We start from the raw sequence: 23198 nt of genomic DNA on the forward strand, positions 1-23198 counted from the left end.
AAATGCTGGCAAATGTGACTAAATATATTTAGGATATCTGGATGGCATGATGAGTTGAACCGAAGGGTCTGTTTCTGTGCTGTATATCTCTATGACTGTGAGACTGAATATTTCATTCTATGCCTGTGTAACTCCTTAGAGGGGCATAATGGTCTCCTTGTAACAATCCTGACTGGCTGAATGGATCTTCCTTTACCTCTGTAACAGCTTTGAGGGGTGAAGCGAGGGAACAACACGTAGGGTAGCAGCTGCAGTTGGCCACTCGGACCTTTGAGCCTGCTGCTCAATTTAGAAAGAGCATGGCTGATCTGATTGTGGCTGAACACCCCTTTTCCTGTTTATTCCCGATAAATATTGATCTCATGTCCGTCAAAGGTCAGTTGAGTTCAGTCTTGAATGTCTTCAATAACCAAGTCTCTGGGGATGAGAATACTACAGACAGCACAATGTTAGAGAAGGAGAAATATCCTTATCTCAACCTTAATTAGGAGGCTCCTTAAAGTGTGTTAACCTCCTTTTTTGAGATATAAGGGCATAACAAATAGGAACATTCAGCCTCTCAAACCTATTCCACACGCTGATTAACTCTGTTCAGTAAAGTATTTATCAATCTCTGCCTCTACTGCGCACTTGGGAAAATATTCATGATATCTTAACACCATAAGAAATTGGAGCAGCATTAGGCCATTTGACACATCGAGTCTGCTCTGCTGTTCAATCATGCCTGGCATGCTTTTCAACACAATTCTCCTGCCTTCTCACAGTAGCCCTTTATCCCCTTATTAATCAAAACTTATTTATCTCTGTCTTAAAGACATGACTGCGTCTGTATTTCTATACGTCTGTATGTATGTGTGTGTTTCTGCTTAATGGCAAGAGACAGGCTGGTTGCGGCGGGTTGTTTTTCAGATTGGAAGCCTCTGACCAGCGGGTGATCCACAGGGATCGGTGCTGGATCTACTTTTGTTTGTCATTTATATAAATGATTTAGATCAGAATTATAGAAGGCATGATTAGCAAGTTTGCGGATGACACCAAGATTGGTTGTATAGTGGACAGGGAGAAAGTTTATCTGACATTACAAAGAGATCTTGATCAATTGGATGAGTGAATCATAAAGATGTACAACATGGAAACAAACCATTCAGTCAAACTTGTCCATGCCAACCAGATATCCTAAATTAATCTTGTCCCATTTACCAGAATTTGGCCCATATCCCTCTAAACCCATCCAGATGCCTTTTAAATATTGTATTTTACCAGCATCCGCCACTTCCTCTCGCAGTTCAGTCCAGACACGTGTGACCCTCTGAGTGAAAAAGTTGCTTCTTAGGTCCCTTTGAAATCTTTCCCCTCTCACCTTAAATCCATGCCTTCTAATTTTGGACTTGCCTAACCTAGGAAACAGACCTTGACTATTCACCTTACCCATGCCCTTCATGATTTTATAAACATCTAAAAGGTGCAAATTATACTCCAATCAACACGAATGACTGTGCTTTCTGTCATCCCAGGCCTAAATTCTGAAATTCCTCTTCTTTCCTGATCAAATCACAATTCTAAACTAATTTTAATCAACTTAATCAGACATATTATGAAACACCTCTGAGGGATTTGAATCTAGACCTTTGGGCCCAGAGACAGGGACACTACCACTACACTGCCATAGCCCCTGAATCTGCAACATTATTCTCCGTGTGTTTGCTCGTCAACCTGTTCTGACACGCTGTGACACACCTCTGCAACAGGCAGAACTTGATTCGGAACTCGTGATCCAGAGCTAGGGTCATTACCACAGGTTTAGGGTTTGCAATCGAATCTAGAACTCTGGCTCAGAGGCATGGGCATTACCTACTACACAAGAACTAAACCATGCCCAGATTTTGGGTCACATTTTAAGTGTCAGCTTTCAGCTGAGTTTGGATTTATTAAAATCTGGTTAACTTTACTGAATTACACAGAGGATTTTTTTACTGTTAAACAAACGCGAGGTATTTGCCTCAGCAATAGGATGTTGAGTGCATGGTCTCTGCCATTGAGGTAAACTATTAACACCTTTAATTGCTTAGCTATGATTTCCAGCTTAAATGGCTATTATCTGTAGACTGCAATATTAGGGAAAGAAATCCCGCAAAAACAGTCTGCACAATGAAGGACCTTGAATAGATATTATTACTGAACACCAGAGATGATGAAAGAGCATAATTTCCAACCCCAAAAGACCATATTGCAGATCACTATTTCCCGCCTCTAACGTGTGACTGCCCTGTTCCTAAAACCATTAAATGATACAAAGCAACAAATTATATTCCAGTGTCTCCTCACCACTGGGTGGTTTGCAATACAGCCCCCTCCTCCTCCTGCCTGCACAAGGCAAACTCAAGCTCAGGGTCTTTGGGACAGTCAAGGCCAGAGTTTGTAGGCCTTCTGGAGAGGGGAAGGTCTTTCAAATCATGAAGGGTAATGTGGCAAGTGGGAATGTCACTTACTGGACTGAGGTTTGGCAGATGGTGTTTAATTTGGAAAAATGTGAGGTATTGCATTTTGGTAAAACAAACAAGGGTAGGACTTGTTACAACTCAAAATAATGCCTTTGGTAATGTTGTACAACAAAAATTAGGCTATCAGGTATAATTCTTTGAAGTTTGTGTCACATATAGACAGGATGGTTAAGAAGGTGTTTATTACACTGCCTTCATTGCTCAGACCTTTGAGTTTAGGAGTTGGGACGTCGTGTTGAGATTGTACAGAACGTTGCTGAGGCCTCTTCTGGAGTACTGTGTTCAGTTCTGGTCATGCTGTTATAGGAACGATATTATTAAGCTGGAGAGGTTTCAGAGGAGATTTACCAGGATGTTGCTGGCAATGGATGGTTTACAAGGAGAGGCTGGATAGGCTGAGACATTTTTCACTGGACCGTAGGAAGTTGAGGGGTGACCTTACAGAGGTTTATAAAATCATGAGTGGTACAGATTAGTTGAATGATAGGTGTCTTTCCCTAGGGTGGAGGATTTCAAGACTAGGGGAATGTTTAAAGGTTAGATCAGTAAAGATTTTTTAAAAACAAGGGGCAATTATTTTACTGGAAGTGGGTACAGTTACAACGTTTAGAAGATATTTAGATAATTACATGAATACGAAATCAGTTTGGATGGTGTTGTGATCTGCTGCCCTCTCCCTCTTCTTTTCTGAATGAATCCCTGAATGGTTTTCACCTTCTGCAGCTGCTTGTGCAGTGGCGTGTGGAGGCCAGCAGAGGGTGGCATTACATCACAACAAACATCACAGAGACTGCCAGACCTGCCCCACACAAGAACACACATAAGGGGAGCCTATCAGGATTTCTGTAGCACTGTTGACAGCATGTTATTGTTTGACTCACTCAATGGGAGTATATCAGTATTTCACTCGCTCATACTAGTGACTGTGGCAGTATTTCATTTGTTCCATGGGGACTGTGACTCTATGACAAGCTCAATGCTTGATTATTGAAGGTGTCAGGAAAAGTGGGGAGAGTGGGAGGTAGTGGAGACGAAGTGTTGTGAACCCATTCTCCTGCCCACTGAGACCGCAGAAATTCCATTTGTACTGGCTTGATATAAATGGGAAATGGCATCAGACCCATGGCTACTAAGTTGTGCCAGGTGAAAACGGAACTGACAGTGGGTTCAAAGTGCACATTGCCTGTCACTGAATATTGCTCCTTACTCGGTTGGTCGAAAGTGGATGTTTCGGAATCTCCACACGTGTCATCCCGGTCCTCTCCGGCTCATGCCAGGGTCCTCTCCACATGGCGGGGGGAGGCGGTGTGACAGAACTGATGTGGGGCACACTACCACCTGGCTTGGCCCTTTCTATTCTATTCCAGGCTGCTCCTGGAATGAGAGAAAGGAAAGCATTGAATGAGTGCGAAAGTGGGTGACCCTGCTGTTAGTGATGATGTAAGTTGGGAGTGGGGGGAAGAATGTTGAGTTGCCTGGAGGGAGTCAGTCGACAGTGTTGAATCCATGCAATGTTTTCAGTGCAAGGGACTACTGGAGGCAAGAGAGACAGGGGCAGGGTGGGGGTGGGGTAATGGTGATGCATGCAGCAGTGAGATGGGTGGAGCGTGAGCCTCGTTCGGAGGTAGGTGCTGTAAAGAGATGCAGTGAGTGTGACAGAGTAGAAAGAATACCAGTGGCACATATCCTGGCAGAGTGGAGAAGGTTGTTGATTATAACACAGTGTGGAGCTGGAGGAACACAGCAAGCCAGGCAGCATCAGAGGAACAGGAAAGCTGACGTTTTGGGTCGGGAGCCTTCTTCAGAGGGTTATTGATGTTTGTCTTGTATTGATGGACACTTCTTTAGACTGCAGATACTGCACTGAGCTTGGTGGTGAGCTCAGACCATGCTCAGTGGGCCTGGTGGTGCGGCCTCCTCTGTACTAGCTCATCTACCAGGACCTCCGCACCCCTGTCAAAAAATTATGGTGTAATTGCCCCTTATCTGCCATGCTCATGGCAAACCATGCAGGGCAGCTCCAAACTGAGAAAGCTCAAATGTTGGCCTTTTAAAGATGGCACCTGCACCAGGGATCATGGAATAATCAGCGGCATCTGGATGATGGGAAGTATTACCAAGCATGATGGATGGGAGAATCAGGCTGGTATTGAATGCAAGGAACACCATGAGGTGGGGTAGGTAGTTAATGAGGTGAGTTTGATAAGATTGCACCAGAAAACTAGCTCAGCCTCGTGCAGGCAATCCCTCTGTCACACTCAATGAAAATGACACTGAGAAAAATTATTGTCAGATTCAGCCTAATGAGTCGAAGGCTGTGCTGGCTTCACTCCCAGTTACAAAGCTGCAGAACAAATGCTCATCCAATACTCTCCATCATCTGAACTCACAATAATGTCCTATTCATGCAGCATTCCTGAAATACGGGCCCATGTTGCAAGATACTACCGAAATGTCTTCATTTCAGCATTCTGAAACCTGTGAACACATCCTTTCATGACATTGTCTCTCAATCTCCCCACCTCTGTCTATATCCCAAACCCCTCCCATTTGTTGGTATTTAGATTGATTCCCCAACATCTTTCTGGCAGTGATTTTTCACATCCACAGCACTCCTTGTCATGGCACAATGAAGATATGGAGCTGTAAATGGATGGGAGCCGCACTTCCTGTCACTTCCAGCATGGGCTGCAAGTTTCCACACGCTGGACAGCGATCCAATACAATGTTACCAAGCAATGCACTGGGGTGGTCTGCATATCTCTACATGCTGGGGGGATAAGTGCTCCAGGTTTACAGATCAGTTCATTGGTGTTCACTGCACATCTCCCCATGCTGGACAGATATCTACTCCGTTTAATAGATTAATGTAATTCTCACCTGCACAATTCCAAACGCTGAACAGATACTTATGCCGGGTTTATAGATCAATGCACTGGTGTGGTCTGCACAGCTTCCCATGCTGGACTGATATCCAGTTGACTGGTGAGCCCTGCAGTGTTCCACTCTGGACAGATTGCCGGGTTGTTTTGAGCAGCGCACTAGACTGGTCTGTACAGTGCTCCATGCTGAACAGATATCTCATCACGTTTTACGGCATCTGCGGAAGTTCTGTGAGGTGGATTGAGAATGTGAGATAACCACCCACTTCAGTTGATCTGGCAGAGCCTTTATTTTCTCTTTGCATTCTTGTGATTAGACCAGCCAAACTCTCACTCCATTGATACTGCAGTGTGACCATCCATAGTACATCATGTTGGTGAATACCCACTGTCCTGGCAGCAGCCACAGCCTCTTCATTCAGGAGCAGTCAGCCATTCCCATGAACGTCCAGTCTCAACGTAGAAAGAATGGATGGCATCTCAGATAAAGTCTGCCCGCTTGACACATGACTCAAAACATCCTCCCCTTCACCACTCCCCAACACCAACCAAACACATTAAAATATCCCGTGTGTACTGACACCAATGTATACTGACACCAATCCCCGGCACTTTTCCCTGCAACCGTGGGAAGTGCTACACCTGCCCCTACACCTTCCCCCTCACCCCCATCCCAGGCCCCAAGAAGACCTTCCACATCAAGCAGATGTTCACCTGCTCATCTGCTAATGTGGTATACTGTATCCACTGTTCCCAATGTGGCCTCCTCTACATCGGGGAAACCAAGCGGAGGCTTGGAGACCGCTTTGTGGAACACCTACGCTCGGTTCGCGACAAACAACTGCACCTCCCAGTCGCAAACCATTTCAACTCCCCCTCCCACTCCTTGGATGACATGTCCATCCTGGGCCTCCTCCAGTGCCACAACGCTGCCACCCGAAGGTTGCAGGAACAGCACCTCATATTTCGCTTGGGAACACTGCAGCGCAATGGTATCAATGTGGACTTCACAAGCTTCAAAATCTCCCCTCCCCCGACCTCATCCCAAAACCAGCCCAGCTCGTCCCCGCCTCCCTAACCTGTCCATCCTTCCTCCCACCTATCCACTCCTCCCACCTCAAGCCCCACCCCCACCTCCTATCCACCAGCCTCATCCTGCCTCCTTGACCTGGACTGACCTATCCCCTGGACTGTCCTATCCCCACCCTAACTCCCCACCTACACTCACCTTTACTGGCTCCATCCCCGCCTCTTTGACCTGTCTGTCTCCTCTCCACCTATCTTCTTCTCTATCCATCTTCCATCTGCCTCCCCCTCTCTCTCTATTTATTTCAGAATCCCCTTCCCCTCCCCCATTTCTGAAGAAGGGTCCAGACCAGAAACGTCAGAGTTCCTGCTCCTCTGATGCTGCTTGGCCTGCTGTGTTCATCCAGCTCTACACCTTGTTATCACTCATTAATCAATCTGTCCAGGATTTTATCATTTCAGTTCAATGATTCAGCAGTGATGCAGCCTGTCAACATGGTAACAGACAGAGGGTATTGCTGATTTGTTCAACCTTATCCTACAGGTGTTACAGGCATGCATTTCAATGTTACTCTCAACTCAGGGGCCAGTGAAAATGAAACACCATTCCACTGACTGTATCTACAACTTCAATTTGTAATTCATAAATTCATAATTCATTCGTGCCCGCTTTGGCAGCACATATACTAAAATTGGAACAATTAGCATGGCCCCTGCGCAAGGATGACACACAAATTTGTGAAGCATTCCCTATTTAGGGTGGCATGGTGGCTCAGTGATTAGCACTGCTGCCTCACAGCACCAGGGACCCGGCTTTGATTCCACCCTCGGGCGACTGTCTATGTGGAGTTTGCACATTCTCCCCGTCCTGCGTGGGTTTCCTCCAGGTGCTCCAGTTTCCTCCCACAGTCCAAAGATGTGTAGACTAGGTAGAATGGCCATGCTGAATTACCTGTAGTGCTCAGGGCACTCTCTGACCTCCGCCCCACCACCACTGTGCCATGCTCTCTTTGTTTCAGTCCCTCTTTGTCTCCAACTCTGTCCCTCCCTCTCTCACTGCATCTTCCCCCACCCGTGTCCATGCCACCCTCTCCTCCTCTTCCACCGTCAATCCCCAAACCCTCTGTCCCCAATCCTGTCATACACTCTCCCTCTCTCTGTCCCCTCCCTCTCTCTCCATCCCCCGGTCTGTCTCATCTACCTCTGTCCCCTCATTCCATTCCTTCCCTCTCTCTATGCATCATCCCCTTTTCCTTCTGTCTCTCCCTCTCTTGTCCTGCCCCCTGTCCCCCCTCTCTCGTTCTCCCCATCTGTCCACTTTTGTGCCACTCTCCATCTCCCCCTGTTCACTCTCTCTCCTTCTGCCACTTCTCTCTCTCTCTCTCTCTCCCCCTCCCTCTGCCACGTCACCCAGTCACCTCTCTCTCCCCACAACTGTTCCTCCTCCTTTCTCTCCCCATCACCGCCCTTTCTCTCCGACCGCCCTTCTTTCTGTGTACCACTCTGTCCATCATCTCTCTCTCTATTCCCCCCATCCCCCCCCCCACTCTCTCTCCCTTTTCCCCCCTCTCTCTCTCCCAACCCCCCCCCACCACTGTCTCTCCCTCTGTCGCCGTCCCTTTCTCACCCCTCTCTCTACCTCCGGCCCACTTTCTCTTTCTCCCCTTCCGTCCCCATCTCTCTCTCTCGCTCTCTCTCTCTATCACTTGGTCACTCTCCCTCTGCTCCTGCCTTTCTCTCTCTCTCTCTCCCTCTATCCCACCCTCTCTTTTGCTCTGTCCCTGTCTGTCTTTCTCTCACCCTCTTTCCTCTGTGTCCTGTCTCTCTACATCTGTGCTCCCTCTCTTATTCTCCCCATCCCCCTTGCTCTCTCTTCCCCTCTGCACACCCCTCTCTGTCTCTCTTCCCCACTGTCTCTTTTCTATCCATCCAAGTACCCTCCTCTCCTGCGCTCCCCCATCTGTCCCTGTCTCTATCTCTCTCTCCCTGACCCACTGTTTCTCTCTCTGCCCCCTTCGCTCTTGTCCTCCTCTCTCCCTCTATGTCCCCCACTTCTCTCTGTACCCTTCTGGCTCTCTGTCCTAATATCTCTCTCTCGCTCGCTACCTCTTTCTTTGTCCCTCCCTCTCTCTTGCACTCACTCTACCTCTCCATACATGGGACAGGTTCACACACCATTGCTATGAGAACAGAATGGGGATGGGTTGACAGGCTGTTGCTAGGAGAACAGTTTGCGAATATTTCACACAGTCTGTTGATAGGGGTAAGTGAGGATGGGCTCACAGGCCGTTGCAAGGAGAACAGAGTGGGATGAGTTCACAGGTCGTTGCTAGTGAAAAGACTAAGGAAGGTTTCACATGCCCTTGCTAGGGCAAATGATTGGAGATGGGTTCACAGGCCTTGGCGAGGGCAAAAGCGTGGGGATGGCTTCACAGGCAGTTGCTAGGGGAACAGTTTTGGAATGTTTAATTTGATGTTGCTCGGGATACAGTGGAGATGAGTTAATCGGCCCATTCTTGGGGAATAAATTGGGGATGGGTAAGAGGCCATTGTGAGGGAAACAGAGAGAGGATGGGTTCACAGATCAGTGCCAGGTGAACAGAATAAGGAAGGGTTCACAATCCTTTGCTGGAAGAACAGAGTGGCAAAGGGTTCACACGTTGCTAGGGGAACAGTGCAGGAATGGGTTAACATGGTGTTGCTATGAAAACATTTTGGGTTTGGGTTCACAGGTCACTGCGAGGAGAACAAAGTGGGGACAGGTTCACAGGTGTTGTTCGGGTAACGGAGTGGGGATATTTTCACAGGCCGTGCAAGGAGATCAGAGTGGGGATGGGTGAACTATTCGTTGGCAGGAGAACAGAGTAGGATGGGTTCACGTGCAGTTGCTATGGTAACAGAGTGGGGATGGGTTCACAGGCTTTTGCTAGGAGAACAGTTTGGGGGCATTTCACAGGCTGTTGCTTGGGGTACGGTGGAGATGGGGTCACAGGCCATTGCTTGGACAATAAAAAAAACTGGGATGAGTTAAAGGCTGTTGCTCTGAGCACAGATTGGGGATAGGTTCATAGACCATTGCTAGGGGAACAGAGTTTGGATGCATTCACAGACCAGTGCTAGGGGAACATATTAAGGAAGGGTTAATAGGCCATTGCAGGATAAGAGAGTGGAGATGGTTTATTATGCTGTTACTAGGGGAACAGAGGAAGGATGGTTCACAGGCCATTGCTTGGAGAGGAGAGTTGGGATGGACTGACAGACCATTCCAGGGGAAGAGAGTGAGGACGTGTTCACAGGTTGTTGCAACGGAACAGGGTGGGGATGGGTCACAGACTGTTGCTAGGGGAACAGTGTGGTAATGTATTAATAGGCCATTGCTATGAGAACAGATTGAGGATTGGCTCACAGGCCATTGCTACAGAAACACAGTGGGGATGGGTTCACAGGTCAGTGGCAGGTGAACAGAGTGGGGATTGCTTCAAAGGTCATGGCTACGGGATCAGTCTAAGGAAGGGTTCATAGGTCGTTGCTAGGGCAAGAGATTGGGGGTTGGTTCACAAGCCATTGCTAGAGGACAGCGTGAGGACATTTCCCCAGACCATTACTAGGGGAACAGACTACGGAAAGGATCACGGGCCTTTGCTGGGGCAAAAGATTGGGGATGGGTTCGTAGGCCGTTGTTAAGGGAACAGAGTAGGGATGTGGTCACACGCCGTTGCTCGAGGAACAGAGTGGGTTTGGGTTCACAGGTCATTGTTAGGGGAAACAGAGTACGATTTGATTCACAGGCTGTTGCTAGGGGAAGTGAGTGGGGAAGGCTTCACAGGCCATCACTAAGAGAACAGAGGAAGGATTGGTTCACACACTGTTGCTACAAGAACAGTTTGGTGATGTTTCACAGGCTGTTGCATGGGGTACAGTGGAGATGTGGTCACAGGCAGTTGCTATGAGAACAAATTAGGGATGGTTAAGAGCCTGTTGCTAGTGGGACAGAGTGGGGATGGGTTCACAGGTCTTTGCTAGAGGAACAGAGTTGGGATGGGTTTGCAGGCCATTCCTAGGGCAACAGCGTGGGAATGGGTTAACAGGCTCTTGCTAGGAGGACAGACTACAGATGGGTTCACAAGTCGTAGCTAGGGGACCAGAGCGAGCATGCATTAACAGGTCATTGCTGGGGGATCAGTGTGCAGATGGGTTCACAGGCCAGTACTGGGGAAACAGAGCCGGGATAGGTACACAGCCCGTTGCTGGAGGAACAGAGTGGGGATGGTTTCACATGCTGTTGCTAGGGATCTGAGAAAGGATGTGTTCACAGTACATTGTTAGAGGAAAAGTGTGGGGAGAGTTCACAGACCGCTGCTCGGATAACAGTGTGAGATTGGGTTCACAGGCCATTGCAAGCAGAGAATGGGGAGCAAGCAGAGAATCACAGGCTGTTCCTAGTGGAAACAGGGAAGAATGGGTTCACATACAGTTGCCGGGAGAACAGATTGGGAATGTTTTACAGGCTGTTGCTAGGGGTACAGTGGAGATTTTGTTCGCAGGCCGTTGCTGGGGAACAGAATGAGGATAGGTTCACAGGATGTTGCTATGGGAAAAGGTAGTGATGGGTTCACAAGCTGTTGCTGGGGTTAAAAAGTGAGAATGATTTCACAGGGCATTGCTATCAGAAAAGAGTGGCGATGAGTTCTGAGGTTGTTGCTATGGGAACAGATTGGGGATGTGTTCACAGGCCAGGGGATCAGAGTTATGATGGGTTTATACATCATTGCTAGGGGAACAGATTGGGGATTTTCACATACTGATGCAATGGGAACAGAATGAGCATGGGTCAATAAGTCATTGCATGAAAAAGGGAGTGTGGATGGGTTTACAAGGCCATTGCTAAGGGAACAGTGTGGGGATGGTTTCACAGGCTGTTGCAAGGAGAACAGAGTGGGGATGGGTTCACAAGCCTTTGGTAGTGGAACTTAGGAACAATGGGTTTGCAGGCTGTTGCTAGGAGTACAGTGGAGATGTGTTGACAGGCCGTTGCTAGGTTAACAGAGTGGGGACAGGTTCACAGACCATTGCTAGGAGAACAGAGTAGGGATGAATTCACAGGCCATTCCTAGGAGAACTGAGTGGGAATGTGTTAGCCAGCTGTTGCTATGAGAACAGATTGGTGATAGGCTTACAGGTCACTGCTAGGGTAAGAGTGAGTATCAGTTCACAGACCAAGGTAAGGAGAACAGAGTGTGAATGGGTTAACAGGTCATTGCTAGGGCAACAGCACAATGATGGGTTCAAATATCATTGCTGGGAGAACAGAGCAGGGATGGATTCATAGGCTGTTGGTAGGAGATCAGAGAGGGGATGGGTTCACAGGCCGTTGCCACAGGAACAGAGTAGTGATGGGTTTACAATTCATTTCTATGGGACAAGAGTGGGGATGGCTTCACATGCTGGTGCTCGAGTAACAGAGTGAGGATTGGTCCACAAGCCACTGCAAGGGGTACACAGAGTTCACAGTGGGGAGAGGTCATTCACCTCCGCAGAATGTGGGAAGGGATTTCCTCGGACATCCAGCCTGCTGAAACACCAGGAAGTTCACACCAAGAAGAGGCCTTTTAAATGCCTGGAATATGGGAAGGGCCATATAAGTTCCCCCGAGCTGATGTCCCATCAGTGTGTTCACAATGAGCAGAGACCATTCAGGTGCTCACACTGTGGGACTGGGTTCAGATAATCTTCTGACCTGCGTTAGAGGCCATTCTCTTGTACTGAACGTGGGAAGGAATTCTCTCAGTCATTTTACCTCTTGACACGCCAGCAAGTTCACACTGGGGAGAGACTGTTCACTTGCTCAGTATGTGGGAAGGGATTCACTCAGTCATCCCATCTCATGGTACACCAGCGAATACACAGTGAGGAGAGACCTTTCAAATGCCCAGACTGTGGGCAGTGCTATAAAAGCTCCAAGAGTCATTTGTCCCATCAACATGTTCACACTGACGAGAGACCTTTTAAAAGTTCAGTTTGTGGGAATGCTTTAAAAATTCTGGTGATCTGATGCATATTCAATATATTCACACTGATGAGAGACCGTGCAAGTACTCTCACTGGGGGACTGCGCTCAGGTGCTCATCTGATCTCATTGTACACAACTGAATTCACACTAGAGAGAGGCCATTCACCTGTTCTGAATGTGGGATGGGATTCACGATGAAATCCAATCTGCTGATATACCAGCAAGTTCACACTGGGGAGAGACCATTCACCTGCTCAGTGCGTGAGATGAGATTCACTCAGTCAGCTCACCTGCTTCATTACCAGCAACTTCACAAGTGACTGCAGCAGGGGCTGGATTTTGCTATTAACCACAACTAGATTGGAGCTATATTCACCAGGCTCAATTTCTGCTTGATGTCTAGCTCAGTCACAGATGGTAATATTTGGCAACATGGTAAATAAATCAGTTCTTGTTTTCAACACACGGTCTGCCTAAATTTTTAACATCCTTGATAGTTCACTTTGAAGGGATCTCACTCTCTCTGTCTCTTCTTTGAATTGTCACTGAGATTGAGACAATTCGATCAGCCGCCTCTACTTCTTACTCCCTCATCACTAGCCCAACGGTCAAACCCACTCTAAATTCCTCTTTCTCGGAGACTAGCTCCAGTTTCTCTCCTATTTCCTGTCACACCCTGTCAGACCTCATCTTGTTCACAAGACCTACCTCCTGCTGCTTCGACCCTATTCCCACTAAACAGTTAACCACAGCTTGCCCAGGTACGCTGATATTGTTAACATTCACTCTCTCTTCTGGCTCTGTCCTTCGCACCTTTAATTCCATTGTCATTGCCCGTCAGGAGAAAAACACCCTTGAACTAACTGTCCTTGCAAACAACTGCCCTTATCTCCAACATCCCATTTGTCTCCAAGTTTCTTGGACTTATCATCCCTCAAAGATCCATCCTTGGCTCCTCCTATTTCTCATCTCCACACTGCCACTCAGTGATATCATTCAGAAGCTCAGCGTTAGATTTCACACAAACACTGACAACTCCCAGCTCTACCTCATTATCATCCGTCTTCCTGTGAACCGTGTGGGGCTGAACTATGCTGTTCACAATCTCGCTCAAAGATTTAACCCCAAAATGAGCTTCTGACCACAGATACAAATTATCACTGACACCAGATATTTGACTCTACATAACATCACCAATTGCCATCGTAGTCCAGCTCATCAGCTGCTGAAACCCTCACTCATGTCTGTGTTGCCTTCAGACTTGACAATTCCAATGCATTCCTGACCAGCCTCTTATATTCAGTACAACCTCACCCGGAACTGTGAGATCATTTGAAACTCTGCTGCCCAAGTCCTTCCTTCATCATCTCCTCTCGCTCCTGATTAAAAATGCTTGTAAGAATCTGTCCTTTGCATTTGCAAGTTCCCAGTCAGCAATAGCTGCTGTGGAGCTCAAACTGATGTCTGAGAGCTGAGAGCTGTGAGATGCCTTTAAATCCCTGTGTTTATTTTGTTGATGGCTGTGGCCCTTGTGCTACTTCAAAGCAAGCTTCTGAAGAGGTAGGTACTTGTTCCTTTTTGGAGAGAGGCAATTTTTTTTTCAGTAATCAGGATCATCTTGTATCAAGAATCAGTATCATGATGTATGAATAAGCATTACTCAGTTACATTAATATTCAGAAACCTATTGTGTTGATAATGAGGATCCTACTACATCAGTGCTCAAAGTCCGACTACATTAATATTCAGCTTCCTATTCTATTCATAATTAGAGTCCTATTACTTCATCTTTCAGCAGGCTATCACATTAATAAAAGGACATGACGACATTAATAGTCTGGTACATATTGTACCATTAATCAGTGTCCTATTACATTAATCATGATCTAATGATTTACACAGTTCCTGTTGCATTAATACTTACTTGCCTACTCCATCAACAAATCAGAAAATGACTGCACTCATACGAAGATGCAAATACAACTATAACAGGAACGTTTCCAACTAAACTAGACAGTTATGCCCAGTGCCTATGCTCTGCAGTGCTGCTTATGGAAGGTATCAATTGTACTTGTGAACAAAGCATGCTCCCTCTCCCAAGCTAATTGGCCAGACAGACCACAGAAGAGAGGCTGGCAGCAAAAGTGAGCCACACTTCCTTGGCACTTATCTATTCTAAATTAACATACTGCAGCACCAAGAGAAGATCCTCTGCCTTGCCAGCCCCTTCTGCACTGGGCAGTTAAACATCAATGGCACCACCTTCAGCAGAGCAACTTAGATAGGCAATCGATGTTGATCCAAGCAGCAATATCCACATCCCATCAATAAATGTATTGAGAAATCTAAGGGATCCTGTTCAGCAACTCCTTCATTTTAAAATTCCCATCCTTGTTTTCAAATTCTTCCATGGCCTTCCCTCTTTATTTCCACATGCTCCATATCTTTCACCACAGACAGAACAGACAAACCTCAAACCTTCTACGGACAAGGAGTGAACATATTCACCTTCTGTTTTATCAAATAACTCTTTTAGCACTTGGAGATAGTAAGAACTGCCGATGCTGGAATCAGAGCTAACACAGTGTGGAGCTGAAAGAACTCAGCAGGCCATGCAGCATCAGAGGAGCAGGCAAGTTGATGTTTCAGTTCGGGACGCTTCCTCTGAAATGGGGAGGAGGAAGGGAGCTCCGAAATAAATAGAGAGAGAAGGGGTGGGGCTGGGGGAGGTAGGTGGGATGGTGATAGGTGAGTGCAGGTAGACAGTAGTGGGGTGGGAGGAGCGGATAGGTGGGAGACAAGACGGACAGGTTGTGTCAGGTCAAGGAGGCGGGGATGAGAGGGAAGGTTGGTCATGGGATGAGGCTGGGGGTGGAGAGATTTTGAAACGAGTAAAGTCCACATCCTGTCCGTCTTCTTTCCCACCTCACTGACCAATCCCCACCATTGCCTACCTGCACTCAACCATCACCATCCCACCTACCTTCCCCAGTCCCACCCCTCCTCTCTCTATTTATTTCAGAGCTCCCTTACCCCTCCCCCATTTCTGAAGAACGGTCCAGACCCGAAACATCAGCTTTCCTGCTCCTCTGAGGCTGCCTGGCCTGCTGTGTAATCTCTTTTAGCACTTGGTCCATTTCTATTTCTATTTCCTAAAGAAAATTCACAAACGCTGGGCTGTTGCATAATCTGAAGGAAAATGAGATGTTTTCTAAGATATAGTAGGAACTGCCGATGCTGGAGAATCTGAGATAACAAGGTGTAGATCTGGATGAACACAGCTGGCCAAGCAGCATCAGAGGAGCAGGAAAGCTGATGTTTCGGGTCTGGACCCTTCTTCAGAAATGGGAGAGGGGGAGGGGATTCTGAAATAAGTAGAGAGAGAGGAGGAAGCGGATGGAAGGTGGATAAAGGAGCAGATAGGTGGAGAGGAGACGGATAGGTCAAGGAGGCAGGGATGGAGCCAGTAAAGGCGAGTGTAGGTGGGGAGTTAGGATGGCGGTTGGTCAGTCAAGGGAAGACAGACAGGTCAAGGAGGCGGGGATGAGGCTGGGAGGTAGGAGGTGGGGTTGGAGATGGGGGTTGAGGTGAGAGGAGCGGATAGGTGGGAGAAAAGACGGACAGGTCAAGGAGGCAGTGACGAGCTGGGCTGGTTTTGGGATAAGGTCGGGGGTGGGGACGAGCTGGGCTGGTTTTGGGATGAGGTCAGGGCTGGAGAGATTTTGAAGCTTGTGAAGTCCACATTGATACACCATTGCGCAGCAGGGTTCCCAAGCCAAATATGCGGTGCTGTTACTGCAGCCTTCGGGTGGCATCATTGTGGCACTGGAGGAAGCCCAGGATGGACATGTCGTCCAAGGAGTGGAAGGGGGAGTTGAAGTGGTTCGCGACTGGCAGGTGCAGTTGTTTGTCGCGAACCGAGCGCAGGTGTTCCACAAAGCGGTCTCCAAGCCTCCGCTTGGTTTCCAAGATGTAGAGGAGGCCACACTGGGAACAGTGGATACAGTATACCACATTAGCAGATGTGCAGGTTAACATCTGTTTAATGTGGAAGGTTTTCTTGGGGCCTGGGATGGGGGTGAGGGGGGAGGTGTAGGGGCAGATGTAGCACTTCCTGCGGTTGCAGGGAAAAGTGCCAGGGGTGGTGGGGCTAGTGGGGAGTGTGGAGCGGACAAGGGAGTCACGGAGAGCACGGTCCCTCTGGAAGGCAGATAAGGGTGGGGTCAGATTGCAGGTGGCGGAAGTGGCGGAGGATGATGATTTGGATCCAGAGGTTGGTGGGGTGGTACATTTTTGTTGTTATTGCGGGGAGGGGATGTGAGGAATGAGTTGTGGGAAACGCGAGAGAAACGCGAGACCTCCCACCCACAGCTTCCAACTTCATCATTCCCCAACCTCGCACCGCCCGTTTCTATGTTTTTTCCAAAATCCATAAATCCCGACTGCCCTGGTCGACCCATTTTCTCTGCCTGCTCCTGCCCCAGCGAACTTATCTCCACTTATCTCGACTCCATTTTCTCCCCCCTGGTCCAGGAACTCCCCACCTATGTCCGTGACACCACCCACGCCCTCCACCTCCTCCAAAACTTCCAATTCCCTGGTCTCCAATACCTCATCTTCACCATGGACATCCAGTCCCCATATACTTGCATTCTCCATGCAGATGGACTAAAGGCCCTCCACTTCTTCTTCCTGTCCCATAGGCCTGATCATCCCCCTCCACTGACACCCTTATCCGCTTAGCTGAACTCGTCCTCGCCCTTAACAACTTCTCCTTCAATTCCTCCCACTTCCTACAGACAAAGGGGGTGGCCATGGGTACCCGCATGGGCCCAAGCTATGCCTGCCTCTTTGTAGGATACGTGGAACAGTCCCTCTTCCACAGCTACACTGGCCCAATTCCCCACCTGTTTCTCCGTTATATCGATGACTGCATCGGCGCCGCCTCATGCTCCCACGAGGAGCTCGAACAGTTCATCCACTTTACTAATACCTTCCACCCCAACCTTAAGTTCACCTGGACCATCTCTGACAACCACCTGAAAACCAATATCTATTTCAAGCCTACCGACTCCCACTGCTACCTAGAATACACCTCATCTCACCCAACTTCCTGCAAGAATGCCATCTCCTATTCCCAATTCTTTCCCCTCTGCTGCATCTGCTCCCGAGATGAGGCATTCCACTCCTGGACATCCCAGATGTCCTCGTTTTTCAAGGACCACAACTTCCCTTCCACAGTGGTCGAAAACGCCCTCAATCACATCACTCGCGTTTCCCACAACTCATCCCTCACACCCCCTCCCCGCGATAACAACCAAAACAGAATCCCCCTCATCCTCACGTACCACCCCACCAACCTCTGCATTCAACGCATCATCCTCTGCCACCTGCAATCTGACCCCACTACCAAGGACATTTTTCTCTCCCCACCCTTATCTGCCTTCCGGAGGGACCGCTCTGTCCCTGACTCCCTCCACCGCTCTACACTCCCCACTACCCCGGCACTTTCCCTGCAACAGCAGGAAGTGCTACACCTGCCCCTACACCTCCCCCCTCACCCCAATCCCAGGCCCCAAAAAAATCTTACACATTAAACAGATGTTCATTTGCACATCTGGTTAATGTGGTATACTGCATCCGCTGTTCCCGATGTGGCCTCCTCTACATCGGGGAAACCAAACGGAGGCTTGGAAACCGCTTTGTGGAACACCTACGCTCAGTTCGCGACAAACGATTGCACCTCCCAGTCGCGAACCATTTCAACTCCCCCTTCCACTCCTTGGACGACATGTCCATCCTGGGCCTCCTCCAGTGCCACAACGATGCCACCCGAAGGTTGCAGGAACAACACCTCATATTTGGCTTGGGAGCCCTGCAGCGCAATGGTATCAATGTGGATTTCACAAGCTTCAAAATCTCCCCACCCGCGACCTCATCCCAAAACCAGCCCAGCTCGTCCCCACCTCCTTGACCTGTCCGTCTTCCCTTGACTTACCAACCCGCATCCTGACTCCCCACCTACACTCACCTTTACTGGCTCCATCCCCGCCTCCTTAAACTGTCCATCTCCTCTCCTCCTATCTGTTCCTTTATCCACCTCCCCCCCTCTCTATTTATTTCAGAATCCTCTTTCCTTCCCCCATTTCTGAAGAAGGTTCCAGACCCAAAACATAAACTTTCCGGCTCCACGAGATGTTTTCTCAACTGTTGTCATTTCACCCAATCCCTCAGCTGGAAGGCAGCGCAAGCACAGTGCGAGTCCGCTGTCCGGAGCGGGCGCAGTGCAGTTCCTGCCCGCGGCTGGGCTCGATCTGTCTTTTTTTGGAGCAACAGCAGTCGCCGGAGAAAGGGGGAGGGGCATCTTACCCAGCGGCTTCTCATTCTGGCCCAAGCCACCAGCCGGTTGCCCTTGAAACCGTGTCAACAGCGGGTGCGGGCGGAGCTACAAATCCATGCGCCGGTCCCCCAGGAACATCACTGCCGAGCATAACGATTCCTATTGGCTGATTCAGGTAAGCCTACCCCCTCATTTGTAGGGGTCACTGTACAGATGTTGTTGTTCGAGCTTCAGAATGAAACTATTCCCATGCTGCAACATCTTGGACCAAAGCAATCATTCCCCCTCTTTCTTTTCTCATCGTGGGACGGAGGAGGAAAAGTGTTCACTTACAGCCCTGAAGGGAGTGGGAGTGAATCCAAAAAGGGAACATACTTTGGAAATGTTGGTTCAGGTGTGTTTTTCTTCCATTTATTGTCATTATTTGTTCTCTCAGCCTCACATATTTAATTGCCTGGCTAAAAAGTGTTGTCTCTTTCCTGATGTTCACAATGAGAGGATTTCTATCGGAGATAGTCAGGATTCAAGGGATACTTTGAAGTAATGCACTGTCTGTAAAACAGGTATATAATCCACTCTATACACATATACGTTTAGTGTCAGAGCCAGCAAGATTTTCAGGTTTGATTGTCCCAGACAGCAAGAACTGAGCAAAGATCTGTTGATCAGCATGACTTTTCACCTTGAGGAGAATGAGTTACACTAGTGGAAGGAGGAAGGGTAACTTCCATCTTTGGGATGAAAAGAGAATCTCGCCGAGAACCTAGAATTGTGATTACCCAGCATTCTCAAAAGTCATTTTAAAGGATAATAGAAGAGAAGGGAAGAAATCTCAAAGCTTTCAGGTGAAAAGCATATTTTTCACCTTGTAAAACAGGATCTGAACACTTGCTATGGGAGACCAGGTTAACTCAGTTGGTAGAAAATGTGCTGTCACAATTAAGGTCAAAATTCCATTTTCATCCTTCACAATTTGCAGCATCACGCATTCGAAACTGTCAGGGGAAATCACAGGAAAACTGTGAAATGAGCAATATTTGAGTGAAATGGTCTTGCAGCCAAAATCCCTATTGACAATCCAGGACTATGTTACTGTGAATGCTGATGTGAAAAATAAATAGGCTTCCTTCCATTTCTGGTCTACAAACCACACACCTTTCAGGTAACAGCCAGATGCAATGAACAAATTACCTGTTCAAATATGTTGCTTTTCACTGATCCAGATTGCATTTCAGTTAGCACTGATCAACCCATCTGACTCGCCTATCTATATCCTCCTGTAAGGTATGGGTATCTTCACTATTTACCAACCATTATTTTTGTGTCATCTGCAAAATAACTGATCAAGCCTCCCACATTCAAGTCTAAGTCATTTATACAAGTCAATTAAAAGCCATAACAGCAAGGACTGAATGCTAACCCACTGCGGGACACCATTGAACCCAGACTTTTCAGTCAGAAAATTATCCCTCAACAATCACCCTCTGCTTCCTGCCACTCACTGATACCAATTTGCCAAATTTCAATGAATCCCATGGCCTCTTACCTTTGCAATCACTTTCCTATGCGGTACCTAATCAAAAGCCTTGATATATAGGGAGACTACAGCAAATGTTGGTCAGATGTGAACTCCCCTTTAAAAAAAAATGCATGCTGGCTGTTCTTGATTAACCCCTGCCTCTCCAAATACAAATTAAATCTGTCCATCAGAATTACTTCCTATAGTCTTCCAACCACCAAGGTGAGACTGACTGGCTTGCAGTTTCATGGTTTATCCCTTACTCCCTTCTTGAATGAAGGTTCTACTTTGACTGTCCTTCAGTTCTTTAGCACCTCTCCTGTGGTCAGAGGGGAATCGAAAATTTTTGCAATCGCTCCTGCTCTTTCATTCCAACAATGTAGGATACATTTCAACTTACTATGAATATTGATCTGCATTTAAGCCTGTCAGACTACTCAATTCTTCCTCTCTCTCTCTCTTTGCTAATTTCTTTACATTCTCTCCTTCTCCCTGATTCACTTTCTCGCAAGTGAACACTGACACAAAGTATTCACTCAGAACCAGGCATCTGGTTCCACACACAGATTACCTCTGTGGTCCTTAATGGGCCTTACTCATGCCGTTATCCTTTAATCGTTAGTGTACCTGTAAAGCAACCGAGCATTCTCCTTTATTTTACCTGGCAGTATCAATTCACGTTCCTCTCCAGCTCTCCTTATCACCCCATTTAAGTTGCCTCTTGTACATTTATGTGAAAGTATCTGCTCCCTGTGCACTCTGGCCAAATTATATTGTGTCTTATTAAAATCAACCAATTTAGAACTTTTGTTTTGTGGCCCATCCTTGTCCTTTTCCATAGCAATCCTGAATCTTTTCAAAAGAGTTCTGATAACTGTCTGCAAAATGCTCCCACACTGATACTTCGACCACTTGTCCACCTTGGTTACCTAAAGCGAAGTCCAGGGCCTCCCCCTTTCTTATGGGACTTCTACATTCTGGCTTCAAAAGCTGTACTGGATCGATTTTAAAAGTTTCTCTAAACTTTTCACACTATGACAACCCCAGTTAATGTTGGGGAAGTTGAAATTCCCCACTCTCACGACCCTATTACTTTTACACTTCCCTGAAATTTGCCTCCTTACCTGCTCTTCTAGTGCTATTCATACAGGTTTATTTAAAGAGTTTTCTAAGCTGTAATAAATTTCCTGAACATTTCTTTTATTCATTAACGGGATGAGGGCGTCACTGACCAAACAGCATTTATTATTTATCCCTAATTGTCCAGAGGGCAGTTAAGAGTCAAACACATTGCTGTGGATCTGGAGTCACATGTAGGCCAGACCAGGTAAGGATGGCAGTTTCCTTCCCAAAGGACATTAGTGAACCAGATGGATTTTTCCTGACAATAAGTAATGGATTCATGGTCATCATTAGATTCTTAATTCCGGATTTTTTTTATTGAATTCAAATTCCACCATCTGCCATGGTAGGATTTGAGCCGGGTCCCCAGAACGTTATTTGGGTCTCTGGATTAACAGTCCAACGATAATTGTGATACATCCTTCTCTTCTGCCTCCTTCGCTGTCTCACTTGAAGACCCTGTATCTTGGAGTATTAAGCCTCCAATCCTGCCACTCTCTCAAGTACGTCTCAGTGACAACAATGTCATCATACTCCCATGTTTTAATTTGTATGCTCAACTCATCTGCCTTGTTCTTCAAACGGGTAGCATTAAAATCAATGCCATTCAACCATGTAAAACTCACTTGTACCTTTGCTGGCCTGTAATGTCGATGCTTTCTTGACTCACCTGTTGATTGTTCTCTTTTGTTCTTACCCTTTTGGACATTCTTTCTGGATCCCATCTCCTTGTCAAGTTAGGTTACACAGCCCAACAGCGCTTGTAACTAAATTTCCAACATGACAGGCTCTGAGATAGTGAGAATTGCCGATGCTGGAGTCAGAGATAATGGAGCTGGAGGAACACAGCAGGCCACTTCCGCCACCTGCAATCTGACCCCACAACCAAGAATATATTTCCCTCCCCACTCCTATCTGCCTTCTGTAGGGATCGCTATCTCCGTGACTCCCTCATCCGCTCCACACTCCCCACTCCCCACTAGTCCCATCACCTTTCCCTGCAACCATAGGAAGTGCTACACCTGACCCTACACCTCTCCCCTCACCTCCATCCAAGGAACCAAAAAAAACTTCCACATCAGACAGAGGTTCACCTGCATATCCGCCAATGTGGTCAACTACATCTGCTGCTCGCCATGTGGCCTCCTATACATTGGTGAGACCAAGCGGAGGCTCGGAGATCGCTTTGTAGAGCACCCTGTTCACGACAAATGACAACACCTTCCAGTCGCAAACCACTTCAACTCCCCCTCCTACTCCCTGGGTGATATGTCCATCCTGGATCTCCTCCAGTGTCACAATGACGCTACCCGGAAACTGGAGGAACAGCACTCATTATTCCGCCTTGGGAGCCTACAACCCAATGGTCTCAACGTGGACTTTATTAGTTTCAAAATCTCCCCATCTCCGGCCTCATCCGTGACCAACGCTTCCTCTCATCCCTGCCTCCTTGACCTGACACAACCTGTCCATCTTCTCTTCCCACCATCCGCTCCTCTCACCTCACTGACCAATCCCCACCACTGCCTACCTGCACTCAACTATCACCATCCCACCTACCTTCCCCAGCCCTTCTCTATTTATTTCAGAGCTCCCTTCTCCCCCCAACTCCCCTATTTCGGAGGAAGCATCTCGAACTGAAATGTCAACTTTCCTGCTCCTCCGATACTGCCTAGCCAGAGTTCCTCCAGCTCCACACTGTGTTATGTCTCACTCTGGATGTGCCTTCTCCTAACTGCTCATACGAAGGGTACACATGATTATCTAAGCACTCAGAATGAGACAAATTTGATGCAAC

General features: G+C 47.6%; 1 pseudogene; it reads left to right on the plus strand.

The window, feature by feature from the left end:
- The first annotated feature begins 7071 nt into the window (after window positions 1-7071).
- Window positions 7072-7167, plus strand: LOC125484911 (annotated as a pseudogene).
- Window positions 7168-23198: the final 16031 nt, after the last annotated feature.

The sequence above is a fragment of the Rhincodon typus genome, chromosome 14, assembly GCF_021869965.1.
Source record: "Rhincodon typus isolate 14 chromosome 14, sRhiTyp1.1, whole genome shotgun sequence".
NCBI lineage: Eukaryota > Metazoa > Chordata > Chondrichthyes > Orectolobiformes > Rhincodontidae > Rhincodon > Rhincodon typus.